The following is a 13,167-nucleotide window of genomic DNA, read 5'->3' as shown; positions in this document are numbered from 1 at the left end:
CCAGTGCGCCAGCAGGGAAGCCCGATACCTTTTTTTTTTAATGGCAGTTAAGACAAATAACATCTATCAGCTTAATTATCTTTAAGTGTACAATAGTGTTAACTTTATGCCACTTGTTGTGGAGCAGATATCTAGAACTTCCATTTTGCAAAAACTGAAACTCCATATCCATTGACCAACTCCTCCCCTTTTTGCCCTCCCCAAACCTGTGGCAGCCACCGTTCTACTTTCTGTTTCTAAGAGGTTGACTGCTTTAGATACCACTTATAAGTGGAATTGTGCAGTATTTCTCTTTTTGTGACTGGCTTATTTTACTTAGCTTAAGGTCCTTAAAGCTCATTCATGTTGTAGCATACAGCAGGATTTCCTTCATTTTTAAGGCTGAATAATACTCCCTTGTATGTATATACTATACTTTCTTTTTCCATTCATTCATTGATGGATATTTAGATGGTTTTTTACCTCTTGGCTACTGTGAATAATGCTGCAAATGTCTCTTCAAGATCTTATTTTCAGTTCTCTTGGATATATAATCTTGTCAGAAGTGGGATTTGCTGGATCCTGTGATAATTCTATATGTAATTTTTTTTGTAGAACTTTCATAGTGTTTTCCACAGTGACTACACCAGTTGACATTCCCACCAACAGTGTGTGAGGGGTCCCTTTTCTCGATCTTCTTGCCAACACTTGTTATTTGTTGTCTTATTGATGATAGCCGTTCTGACAGGTGTGAGGCGATCTTTCATTGTGGTTTTGATTTACATTTCCTTGATATTAGTGATGTTGAGCATCTCTTCATATGCTTGTTGGCCATTTTTATGTTTTCTTTAGAAGGAGAAATATCTATTCAAGTCCTTTGTTAATTTTTTAGGATTTTTTTTGGTTGTTGTTGCTCAGTTGAAGGAGTTCTTTATATATTCTGGATATTAACTCCTCGTATATATGGTTTATAGATGTTTTGTTCCTTTCACTCTTTTGTTTCCTTTGTTGCACAGAAGCTTTAATATAATTTGACTTATCTATTTTTGGTTTTGTTGCCTTTGCTTTTGGTGTAACATCTAAGAAACCATTGCCAAGACCAGTGTTATGAAGGTTCTTCCCTGTATTTTCTTCTAGGAATTTTATGCCAGTGCCATACTCCTTTGATTATTGTTGCTTTGTAATATGTTTTGGAATCAAGAAGTGTGAGGTCTCCAGCTTTGTTTTTCTTTCTCAAGATTATTTTGGCTATTTAGAGTCCTTTGGGATGCCATGTGAATTTTAGATGTTTTTTTCCTATTTCTGCAAAAAAAAAAAATGCCATTGGGATTTTGATAGGGATTTCATTGAATCTGTAGATCACACTGGGTAGTATGGACATTTTAACAACATTAAATCTTCTAGTCCATGAATACAGGCTGGATGTCTTTCCATTTATTTGTGTCGTCTTTACTTTCTTTCAGCAGTGTTTTGTAGTTTTCAGTATACAAGTGTTGTGCCGCATTGGTTGAGTTTGTTCCTAAGTATTTCATTCTTTTTGGTGCTATTGTAAATGAGATTGTCTTTTAAATTTCTTTTTATCATTCATTTTCTATATAACGTTTAATTGATCAACTTTAACTTTGATAAAATGTTATCTCATTTGACTTCACATCCTCATAGTACCTTGAACATTTAATAACACAAAGTATATTCTTACTGAGGTTAATATAACCTTGATATTGCAGTTTGGTCTACACATCTTTTTTTCATTAAGATAATACTTCTAGAAACTAACCAAGGCTGTTTTATTCTAGGCACTTAAGTATTAGCATTATTAAAAAAACTTCCGTGCAATATGCATTTTATTTTGTTTTATTTTAAACCAGTCAGGATCTCCTTGTTTCATTTGAACTACTGTAATGTTAAATGTGTGTAATACTCACCTAGGATTATGGTTGGGATTTCTCTTTAGACCATTTTGGCAGTATTAAGTTATCTCTATTCCCATATTCACCAACCTATCTGGAGATACTTAATTATAATTCAGTAATAACTATTTTAGATATGGAAGACAAGGGAGAAGACCAGGGATTGTTAGCACAATTTCTTTGATTTACAAGTTAGGAGCCTGAGAGGTTCATTTGAAGTGACTTACTCAGTTTCCTTGTTAGTGGCACAGTTGGGAGCAGAATCCATTCCTGAACAGTTTACATTGTCACGTGGCTTTCTCGGGTAATTAATTTTGTTTTATAAAATTCTCAATTTAGAATATTAGCAAGAAATAGCTGTTCAGTGCAAATATGGTAGATAAACAAAGCAAAATGTCTGACTAATTTTAAATCTTGATCATTGGAAGCTAATTTTTTTTTCCTGCTTTTTTAAAAAAAATTTTTTTTATTAATCATCCATTTTATACACATCAGTGTATACATGTCAATCCCAATCTCCCAGTTCATCCCACCCCCATCCCCACCCCCTGCCGCTTTCCCCCCTTGTTGTCCATTTGTTTGTTCTCCACATCTGTGTCTCAATTTCTGCCCTGCAAACCAGTTCATCTGTACCATTTTTCTAGGTTCCACATATATGCGTTAATATACGATACTTGTTTTTCTCTTTCTGACTTAGTTCACTCTGTTTGATAGTCTCTAGATCCATCCACGTCTCTACAAATGACCCAGCTTCGTTCCTTTTTATGGCTGAGTAATATTCCATTGTGTATATGTACCACATCTTCTTTATCCATTCGTCTGTCGATGGGCATTTAGGTTGCTTCCATGACCTGGCTATTGTAAATAGTGCTGCAGTGAACATTGGGGTGCATGTATCTTTTTGAATTACGGTTTTCTCTGGGTATATGCCCAGTAGTGGGATTGCTGGGTCATATGGTGATTCTATTTTTAGTTTTTTAAGGAACCTTCATACTGTTCTCCATGGAACCTGGCTTCTTTTATGGACTTGAGATAATTGGCCTTTGTACCTTTTCATTAACATGTGCTTTAAGAAGCTCATTAAAAAATGCTTTAATAACACTGAGATTAGAACAGACTTCAATTTAATGTTAAATAATAATAAAAAATTACAGGGCATTGTTCGCTGTGTATTATATGTGCATTTCCTATAATCATTTACTCTACATAGTTGAAGGTTTTATCAATCCCATTTTCCAGATTAGGAAACTGAGGCCAACTTGTCCAAAATCATGTAACTGGCAGTTGGTAGAATAGGGGTTGAGATCTTTGGGTCCCTGGTCCCAAATCCCATGATTTTTCCCACCTAAATGGTGTTGATTTTAGAAATTTAATGAAGTAGAAGCCAGTGATTAAAGGGTGTTGAGTGCAGAGCATCATTATTCTATATCTTAAATTTGTTTTTGGGAAAAAACAACTGAATTTGAATTCGATTTTCTTAGTTTGCCTTTGGAAGCTAGTAGGTTTTGCCATTTTTCTTATGTATGTGAATAATCTAAGACAACGCTCTGTATTTCTTCATAGCCTCCTGTAGTAGTCTTAAATTTTAGGTTCTCTCACTTAATCCATTTATTTAAGTTTTTTCGATGTGAACCATTTTTTAAAGTCTTTATTGAATTTGTTACAATATTGCTTCTGTTTTACGTTTCGGTTTTTTGGTGGAGAGGCATGTGGGATCTTAGCTCTGCGACCAGGGATTGAACTTGCACCCACTGTATTGGAAGCCGAAGTCTTAACCTCTGGACCACCAGGGAAGTCCCCATTTATTTATCTTAATGGGCATTGGTATGCAGTCACCATTAGATGTTTATCAAACCTTGATAAAAGCTAAATTTTCCCATTGTAGTCCTGCATGTTGATTATTTTAAATCATGCTAAAGTAAAGGCCTTTTGTTTTGCTTACTGCTATTCTGGTATTATATGCTTGCTAAAACTAATATTTATTCAGGGAAAGATCTTTTCCTCTGCTTTTCACCCTATGGAAGTAAAAATCATCAAACATTAATAAGTTTAGTGATTATGTATTTCGAGTTGTGTTAGGTTGGGTTTTTTTGGTTTGTGTGTTTTTGTGCCTCGTGTAAAGTTGAGATTTCTAATCTGTGGTCCAAAAGAGAGATGTTTTAAATTAGGGCCTGGCAAATTATGATTTGTGGGCCTGCTTTTGCATATAAAGTTTTATTGAAACACTGTCATGCCCATTCACTTATGTATTTTCTGTGGCTGTGTTCCTGCTACAGTGGCTTAGTTGAGTAGTTGTGACAGAGACCGTATGGGCACCGAGCCTGAATTTTTTTTTTTTTTACTGTCTGGTTCTTTAAGAAAGTTTGACCACTTCTTTTTTATATATAATTTTTTCTTGTTATTTTCCTGCTCTCAAAAGTTAAAGGTAGTTCCTTCTTTCATCGTAAATTGATGGCTTTTTGTTTGTTACTTATTTCTTCTAGATGTTGCCCTTGACATTGACTCTCATCCAGAATGTATTATGGGCACTGTAATGAAAATGCTGGTATTATCAGGTGTTTGTTTCTCTGGTGCACCTGGAAAGTATCAGAATGGTATTTACTTTAATTTTAATGCATTTTTCTTTTCAAAAAAATCCCACATATTATTGATGTATGTGGGAACTGTCTGTGGATAACAGGGAAGAAAGGCTTTCAATTAATGGTTGTAGACTTGTGACCAGGTGTTGTGGAAAGGTAGTGGTATGAGGCCTGAAAACCCGGGTGGAAATTTCAGCTCTATACTTAGGATCTGTGTGACGCCGAATAATTCACTTCTGAACCTATTTTTATCTGACTGACTAATGTTTTTCATCAAGCATGTATTAATTGCTTATATACTGAACATTGGGAACATAACTGAAGGATAATTTCCTTATGACATTAACTTTCTGGGTAGTGCTACCATGGATGATGTTACAATAAGCTGATACAGAAAATGAGAAACAGTTGTGGCATGAAGTTTCTCTTGTTCTCTCCATGAATTCACATTTTTTTTTTACATATGTGATAACTTCTGCTTTGAGTGGTTTAAATCTCGATAAACTTTTGTTACAGAATTTACTTTCTAGAGAGATAATATGCTCATATTAGAGAATATATGGTTTTTTAAAAATTAAGTAGAAAAACTCATATTAAAATTCCCATTAGGGGGCACTATTATCAAGCTTAGGAGAACTGGAGACTCATTTGTTTTCTTAGACATGCAACCCGAGGCTTGCTAAAAAGGAAAAATATTTTCATCTGATAAGATTCAGATACTGTTTTATACAACTGAATTCCTTAAATATGTTATAAAGTGCAGTGAATTAAACACAGATCCAATAACTCACTGTCTTGTTTTTCAGCAGACTAAATCAATATAATATTGCAGGTGATACAAGAAGCTTACTTTATTCTGCATCAGAGCCAAATCCATAATTTTCATACTTGGAATAGACAATTTTTTAAATTTTGCTCTTTTTAAGTCCGTCACAAAGGATGATCCTTGGCCTTCAAATAAGTTTCTTTCAGAAATGAAGCATGAAGACTGTATTGTGCTATTAAAATGCAGTTAGGGGAATGAAGTGATGCCTAACTGAGACAGTATTGACGTGTGCAGCATGTGTAATTACTGAAGTAATTCCACACAGTGAAGTGATATGTACATGCACATAGCTCTTAACCTTTCTGTTTATTTTCAGGTACTTGAAAATTATTTTCTTAAACTCAAGTTTAGTGTTAGACCAGGAAACACTACTAAAGACTGTGTTATATGCTATCATTTATCATTAAGCTACCAACAGAAGAGCAGTAAGTAGTATCGTCTTAAACAGACTCTTCAAAGGCTAAAATAAGAATTGGCAAAAATGTAATTAAAATAAAATCACAGTAATTTTTCATGGCATAGGTGTTATTTTTCTATCACTGGGTTCGGAGAGAGTGGGTTTGTATAGTTATATTACTTGCAATACTTTCTACATAGGTAAGCTATATTTTACACTGGAGAAAGTCTCTGCTTAATTACTTGCTTCCTGAAGTCTCGCCTTCCTTCTCCTTAGTTTGCTTGCAGCCCACACTGAGTGCAAAACTGCTTTAACCCTAGCTGATGATCGCTATTTCGGCTTTGTATTGCTTTGGAGTTCAGGGAAGGGTTGAGTCAGAATGGAGAAAGCTTTACATGTTTTTTCAGACAGATGGGGACATTTTGTAAAAAGACATGATGTTTACTTACTATTTTGTATTATCTTCCATCTGTATGAACAGTCATTGATCACTGTGGTCTGTTCGACAGATATCGTTTTTTAAAAAATACTGTTTTATTGCTTTTTCCCCCCCAAAGAGCTTTTCTTGGTGGAAATATTGGAAATATTATATATAGATAGGTTTGAAGTGTGTTTTGAAACTTACTGGAGAAGTAGGAGCATGTTTACTTTGTGATCTCAGATCATCAAGTGGAGGTATGATAATGTTTCAGATATCAGAAAAAAATTTCCTTTTCAGCTTTTATCCAGCAAATTGCATTGAGTAGGTGATGAAAAAAATTGCATTGAGTGGGTGGTGAAAAAGATAGATATAAAATCCTAGTTACTGCTTTGAAAGATTTTAAGTGGGAGCGACAAGTGTGTAAATAAAGAATTGTGAAACAGAATTAATCTAAGTCTAGTGTGAGGAAGGGGAAAAATGATGGCAACACTCAGATATGAGCTACTAATTCCTTTTGGAGGATGACTTCACAGGGGAGGTACAGTTTGATTTTGTAGGTGGTTATTAGTTGCATTTTAAGTAATTTTTAAGGAAGTTATGTCTTGTGAGTTTGTTCCAATTATTCACATTTCTGGGCCCTCATGAATAACACAAGCATCTCTAGAATTTAATATATATTCATTTTGGCATCTTTATTGTTCAGAGCTAATTATGTTCCTTGATAATATCAGATTTTGTTGCTGATTTTGTATTAGGTGGAGAAGTTGTTTTTGACATCTAGGCTCTTTTGATACATAAAAAGATGCTTGACAATAATAATTGAGTGCCTTGTTTATGGAAACTCAGGACCCATGCTGCAGTTAGCTCTATTTAAAATATTTAATAAATATTTAAATAGGATACTTAATAAATTTTAAATATTTAATAACCTGTTTCATATATATTTCATTTTAAAAGAAACATTGTATATAGTCAGGTAACTAGAGAGAATCTGTACACTGAATTATGGCACAGTTCTCCAGGGTACTGATGTCTTTGTTGTTATTCATGGTAGTATTTTGAAAATGTTAAACCATTCACATTGAGTGATTTATCACTGAATATTCAGGGTAATGAACTTTAGATTATTGCTTACTTAAATTATTTTGCTCACTCAGAAAGCTATAGTTTGTGATTTGAAACTGACTTAAAAACCTTAACCTTACTTTATATGTTTAGTTTTTGGCTTATTAGGGTGATTAGAATATGAGAAGTAGAATCCAAATATAAAGCATCAGTCCTGATTATTTTTATGCCTTTTTTGTTCTCTCGGTTTGGGCGTCTCAAGGTTTTAAATACAAGAGTAGGAACAAAGTCTGACTTCATTTTAAAAGCTTGAAAAATATTTTTGCTTTTATTGCATGTTTTAAAATTTAGGGGTTTTTCCCCTTTTTAAATGAGAAACTCCTGTGCATGGAAGGATATACTATTGAAAATGTGGTCAAGGTAAAAGGTTTTTCTGCTTTAAGAAATTAAAGTGCTTTACAGTGTACCCTCCCTCAGTCCCTAAAGCGTAAGTGCTATGGTTTGGAAAGAAGCCAAGTAAAACCTGTTCAAATTTTGTCCAGACTTAAAGTAATACTTTAAGATTTGAAAATTACAGGTGGATACAATACTTAAATAGTATTTAAAATTCCTAAGTTTCCCAAGTCTAAAAATGTAATCCTTAAATTACTATTCCCAGTGGTTTAAATTTTAATTAAATAAAAATTGCCTTACTTTTGAATCACAATGACATTAGGTATAGATATTTGAATTTATTACTAAACTTTAAGGTAATAACCATTAGAAATGAACTGTTTTGGCACTAATTAAAATTAAATTAAATACATTACCTGATCTGCAAGTTTTATAGATTGATAGATTACTTATAGTTAGATTTGACGTTTGGGTGCTAATACTGAGTTTTGCAAATGCCTTTTAATATAGAGTGATATCTTAGTCATGCCAGTGAAGTGTTCTGTTTGTTTTGTTTTCATCTCTCTAGGTGAAATTTTCATAGCTCTTGAAACTTTTATCTGTTTGAGGTTACTCTTCAAGGCTTACCTATTATCAGTTTCAGACTGGTGTTTTCATACCTTTATCCCTTTTCAACATGAGGATTATTTGCTGCCCTTTTTTAAAACTGGTAATTTTTCCTCAGTACATTTTTGGTGCTTTCTGATACATTTGAGAACAAAGACAATATTTATTTTGACTTAAGTAACAATATGATGGCATAGGTTTATAATGCAGCCCTACATCTCCCCCCTTCTTCACCCCATACATCTTCACCCTTTGTTTTCTCTAATATGTAACTACAGACATTTTAATATACAGACAGCCTTTCTTCCCTCCTTGATCAGTGAGAGGATCACAAAATTACTCCAGTGGTCTTTGCAGAAATTTATCTGTCTTGTTGCTGTTTTGTAGAATTGGAAAGGTGAGGACCTTGTGGACATGGGTTTTGGTGGCAGGCTATTAGTCCCACAAGCAGCAGCAGTGGTCAGAAGAGTCAGGCAGCAGAGTCCTAGTTAGGGACCTTTGGATTTGGGGCATGTGTCAGCGACCCCAGCAGGCAGCAAAGGCAGCAGTCACTCCACAAATAACAGTTGTCCTCACGCTCCTGTAGCTTCCAGGCTCCTCTGCTCTCACTTCACCTTCTCCTTTTCTTTTCTTTCTTTATTCCGTTGTTACTCGTTCATCAAGTCAGTATTTCAGCGGGAACTATGTGCCGGGCATTTCCACGGGCCATTTCGTGCCTGTATCTGCTAAGGGTATTTCCTGAAGTGTTCGTGAAGAACGTAGCTGTTCTAAGCAATGTGTTTGACTTGAAGCATGGGGAGATTTGTTAGCACATTACGTTAGTGAAACCAGATTATGGCATAAAGTGAAGATTATGTTGCTGTTCAGGTGCAAGTGTCTAGAAAAACTTTTGTGTAGTTGGAGAATGACTTGGGTTTATAAAGATGTGTCTGCAAGCCTACACATCTCCAGGTTTGGGATTCAGAGTGATTCCGTTATTTTGTAACTTAATTTGGTTCCTAAGATTTGTAAACTCATCATGTTTTTCATTTTCATATTAGAAATATTTTATTTTTATTTTTGATCTCACTTGGTAGGGACTCCCAAAATTTTAGATGAAAATTTCTTTGTCAGTAATTTAATCTATAATCAAATGTACTCAGTTTTAAGAGTCTATTAGCAAGACTTTTTTGGTGAGGTGAATTATTTCTTCATTTCTTCTTTTCCTCCTCATAACACTCTTATCACCACTCCTACCTTGAAAACACAGATAAAGCAAAACATTAAAAAGATTCATTACTGGAAGAGAGTGAAGGGTTGTATGAAGAGTGGTGATATAACACCTTTATGGGTATTAGCCATTTTCTCTGGTGAATGAATTGAGGAATGGGATGGTATAGACATACTGTGAAACGTTACATATTGTGAAATGTTAAAATCACGGTAAGCATGTCTGGGTTACTTCCCTGCTCCTTTAGGAGATGTTTGACATGATTAACCGTGAGAATGATGTTTTGCTATAAGCCAGATTTGTATTTCGTTTTTGTCTCCTCATCCTATGGGCAGCCTGATAAACAATAAGTAGTAGCCAATTCCATATATATGGAAATGGTGTGTGTACACATTTACCATTATAGCTGTTAGTTGAGAAAAAATTTTAAATCATTTTTACACAGCTCTTGCAAACTTTCTGAAAGGCATAAAAGGAAGGGAATTTAGACTGAGTTCTGGTAAAGTTCTGGTTTATTACTGATTGTAAGCATTTGTCTCTAGCCTCAATTTTCACATTTGCAGAGTGGATCACAGTAGGAACTTTTGTGATTCTTTTTGCACGTGAGAAACTGAAGCCCAGAGAGGCCCAAGTTTAAAATGAGTGGCTAATCCAGAACTAGAAATTCCAACATGCCCATCTAATATGTAATTCACACAATTTAAGAGGGTTGTCAGTAATGCCAGTATTTTGTTGAAAGCACTGTGAGTGCTATAGATGCATGCAATTGTGACTTGTAGGCATGATGTATTTACTTAAAAGTGACTTCTTGGTGTTATCATTTACTCTCAGCACAGCTGGAATCAAATGTTTGTTGAATTTAACACTAGATTCAGAAAGTTTCTTAAGTTTCTGCCTGTATACTAGGTATTAAATTAAAATGAAGGGCAATTCTGACCTTTAGGTCAACAGAAAATTAGTGGTAGTTGAATATATACAGTCACCTCCAGCACTCTAAGATCATTTCAGTGCTGAAAGAATGGAGAAGCTAATTGAAAGTATAAATTGGTCTGGGTGGGTTAAGGGAGGAAAAACACATTCTCATTAAATGCTGTTGAATGCAGTTACAAACAATAGGTTGAATAGATGGTTTAATTTGACTTATGAGATCAGCCTCTGACTGATGACACAGGAAGACTTTCTAGAATACATTGCTTTGCAGATGACTTAAACAGACAATACTGATAAAGCTTGTCATGTGAATTTCCTTCTTTACTGAGTACACAGTATGCTTAAGTGATATGTTGTGCAATGCTTCCAATCTGCTGTGACTGCCATCTGCGCAAGCAGAGTGAGAGAGAAGAGAACATGGAAAGGAAATGGATCAGTTAGTAAGTTGTAAGGAATCTGTGTGAACACTGGGTGCCACTCATGAAGCACGAAGCAGTGAGTGATTTTCCTTTGTCACCAGTACACCCAGCTGTCTGTAAACTGGAGGCTTGCGATACATTCAGCTCTCAACTTCCCCTTTTGGATGTTGTGGTACCTGTGCTTGAGACCAACTAGAAAATCCAGGGATGGTAACCATGATCATGCCAGCCTTATTTTTCTCTATTATTTTTTTAATATAAAATCTTTTTGCTGCTTCAGTGTTTGACACCATTGTTGAGGTAGATTTAATAATGCTAGCTAGCATTTTTATGTTGCATAAATGGAATCTTTTTGGAAACAAATTATGCCATACAACAAGTTTCCTGAGAAACAATTAAGTACTTTAAAAAGGGTCAGTAAGACCTATAGATGGGAAAATTGCTTCAAAATCTTACAAGTTGTAACCAACAGGGGACCAACCATATGAATGATGGAGAAGTTGTGTATGGGTAAGAGGAGTTGACTGGCAGAATCTATCCTGTATACCTTTGTCAGTGAGTAAATCTCTTATTTGGCTTTGAGGCTTATAACTTGTAAAACAGTTCTTTGTGTGTGCATATGGTTACCTTTTTGATGTAAACATATGAGCTCTTATGAAACTGTTAATCATGAGTCATCTGGTACCTCCTTAGGAATTAACATAACCTTATATAGATGACTAATAATACAAAGCCACTGTGGTTTCTGTGGTTTTACCAACCATGGCTCTAGTTCTAAAACATTTAAAATGAGACTTGCTCCCTCTTTAAAAATTTTTTTGGACAAAGAGATGTCTTATCAGAAAACTGCAGTAACTTAAGCAGATCCATAACTGGAGGGAATTAATAACAGAAAGTTTTTGTTGACACCAGGAAGTAGATTAAATAGTGCAATTGTGGTAATGAGTACCGTATATGATAAGCTTGAGCCACCTGGGTTTTATTAGGCTGCTTGATACTTTGATCACAATATTATTTCAAGGCTTGTCTATTTAAATTGCTAAGGTTTCTTGTCATCTTTGTGATTTAGACCATAATTTCTTTCACTGCAAAGAGATTTTTTTAAAAGAAAGGCTCTGGCCAAGCTGAAATTCTGGGGAGGTGCAAGTTCAACAGCTAAGCGAACCTTAGAACGAGAAAACCTTTTAAACAAAATTAAAAGCTTGAAAGTGCAGCAGTTGAGTATCAAGTTCATCCGACCTTGCTTCTCTTTAGTTTTTTGCTTGGATCATAATTACACTTTTGTTTATCCTGTGGTAGTGGAGCACTATAATGCTGTTTGGTGTAATTCAATTAATTATTGTTTGATATAAATACATCCATTTAAATATATATTTCATGTCTTGAGAATGTAGTAACTAACTGCTATCGGTTTCCCTTCAGCTGGTATTAAATGGTTTTGATGAGCATCTTTGAGAATTTATGGAAAGATTTTTAACTATTTCGCCCATAATGAATGAATTATACTAATCACAGAATTTAATTTGTTTGATAAATTGTCTTGCTTTGTCTTTGAACTTGAAATTTTAAACTTTAGCTAGCCTATTAATATAGATCAATGAAATTTTTAGTCATCAAAATCAACAGACTTTCCTTCCACTAATTTTAGAAATAGTCTTTCACAGGTATTTAATAGTATCTTTGTTGTGTAGTTAAGCAAATGTTTCGGCTTAGGAAAATAAATATTCATTTGGACTAGTAAATGGAGGACAGGGAAGATTTAATAACTTAAGATATCGTTGTCCTTAGCATGATAGTAATAATAATCATTATTAAAAACGCTCTCTTGAAAATTTACATGTAAAATGCTTTGTACATTTATTGATGTGCTAATTAATTTTCACTGTCTTGATTCCCGCCCCCCCACCCCATCTTGATTTTTGAGTACTCTTACAATTATTGTAGTTTGGCTTGAAGTTTCCATGTCCCAGTGTAACTTTTAAGCCTGGTGAAGGGCACTTAAAAATGTAATGGACTTCTTTTAATATACCTGATTTGCCCTTGGTACTGAAAGACGTATGGAAGTGATAATCAGCAGCCTTTTTGTTTTCCCTGATAAGACAAAGGAGAAGAGTGTTAAAAATAGGAAGAGATTTGAGCATTGGAAAGATTGCTTACCAAGAGTTTGTAACTTTCTGTTTTTAGAAAGTAGGGTAGTACTTTTAAGTTTTAGAGGTTTGTGACTCATTGAGGAAAGGTGAACTCATACAAAATGAAGAGGCATAGATTTAGGAACAAGCATGTGATACAAACATAGGAAAGTGAGGTCTGTCACTTAGAGCAAAGACTTAGTTTGGGGACATGGTCTGAAATTATGATAGATAGGGTCAGATTATGGAAGGCAGAATGCTTGAAAAAGAGGCTTAGACTTGAAACAGTTGTGTGTCATTCTG

At 34.6% G+C, this 13,167-nt stretch overlaps 1 protein-coding gene across 2 annotated transcripts in view; it reads left to right on the top strand.

The window, feature by feature from the left end:
- EIF3H (eukaryotic translation initiation factor 3 subunit H) overlaps nt 1-13,167 on the top strand; it is an 86,816-nt gene that overhangs the window by 20,898 nt on the left and 52,751 nt on the right. The gene's annotated exons all lie outside the window — the stretch shown is intronic.

Source organism: Globicephala melas, chromosome 17 (genome assembly GCF_963455315.2).
Source record: "Globicephala melas chromosome 17, mGloMel1.2, whole genome shotgun sequence".
Taxonomy (NCBI): Eukaryota; Metazoa; Chordata; class Mammalia; order Artiodactyla; family Delphinidae; genus Globicephala; species Globicephala melas.
The sequence above is the reverse complement of the archived record's forward strand: the minus strand, read 5'-3'. Positions and strand labels throughout refer to the sequence as shown.